General features: G+C 43.4%; 1 long non-coding RNA gene across 1 annotated transcript in view; it reads right to left on the reverse strand.

Annotated features, from left to right (window-relative positions):
* Positions 1-243: 243 nt before the first annotated feature.
* The window catches only part of LOC307043978, a 6,398-nt gene continuing 5,301 nt past the window's right edge, over positions 244-1,340 (reverse strand). The window contains exon 2 of the long non-coding RNA XR_013809493.1: positions 244-735. This is a non-coding gene — a long non-coding RNA (uncharacterized lncRNA). The remainder of the gene's footprint in view (positions 736-1,340) is intronic.

Consider the following 1,340-nt stretch of genomic DNA (forward strand, 5'->3'; position numbering starts at 1 on the left):
AGTGGCATGTTAGGCTCTGGGGTTTGACTTTTACACATTACTCAAGCAGACTGTAGCTTTGCCCGTGACAGTGACAAGACCAGCGGTATTGTGTGTGTGTGTGTGTGTGAGAGGCTGCGCCGTCCGAGGGACATAAGGTATGCGCGATCATGGTTTTTACAAAGACTATGTTTATGGCAGCATTTCTGTAACATCAAACTTTATTTATATAATACATTTATAAACGATTTTTGGTCGAGCCAAAGTGCTGTACATATAATAAAAATAGCCTACAGAAGAGACACTTTACAGCTAATACAATAAACACAGATTGTTCAGAATATCAGTATGAGAAAAAACGACACCCTCTATCCTTAGACCCGGCACATCGTACAAGGAAAAACTTCCGGAGAAAACCCACAGTTTAAAGGGGAAACATGGGAGAAACCTCAGGTAGAGCAACAGAGGAGGGATCCTTCTCCCAGGACGGACAGACGTGCAATAGATGCCGTGTGTAAATCAAAGAGATAATACATTTTACAGCATAGGTAGTCCAAATGTTAGGAAATGCATGTGTCTGTAATAAGAAGATGAATCTACGAAGATGTCAACTACAAGCCTTCAGGGAGGCAGCATGACGAGACCCAGGCAGGACCGCAGAGACAGGTTTAGCCACGACCCGAAGTCCACGACTTAATCCAGAACTCAGGATAGAGGATCCAGGACACAGGACCACAGCAAGAAGATCAGCCTCGACTACGGATCCCGGCGTAGATATAGACACAAAACAAGAAAACATTTGGCTGGGTTAATCGGAACAAGAGAATACACAGACACATACAGACAGACAGACGGAAGAACAAGCACTCCCTTAGAATAGGTTGAGGGCAAAGGGTAGCGAGTAAGAAACATAGGTGGAGAGGCACACTCAGGGAACAAGGTCCCCACTGGAGCCTTAGTTGGAAATTGATGAGAGATAGGGAGAGATGTGCTTTGTTCTTTTATAGATTGTCCGCCACTGCTGTTTTGTTTTACTGTTCTGTTTCCCTTCTTTTGGTTTGTTATAGTTGTTCGTTTTGATGCTTTTGTTTACATTGTTGCTCCAATTCCTTATCTCCCAAGAGTATTATTGTTTTTATTATCTCAATGAATTGATATACTGTTGTGCTTTCTGTCTTTTTTTTGAGGGATCCAGCACCCCTGACGTAAGCGGCAGCCTTGGGAGTTGGGATTCAGCAGTGTTAGGCCCTCACGTGCACTTCACTGCCCCTTAAGTGTGTGTGTGTTTAGTTAATTTTGCACCTTTCTTAATTTATCACTTTCTTTTCAGTTGCTGTGTCTGTACAGGGCAAGTGTGAGTG

Source organism: Notothenia rossii (genome assembly GCF_949606895.1).
Source record: "Notothenia rossii genome assembly, chromosome: 6".
Classification (NCBI taxonomy): Eukaryota; Metazoa; Chordata; class Actinopteri; order Perciformes; family Nototheniidae; genus Notothenia; species Notothenia rossii.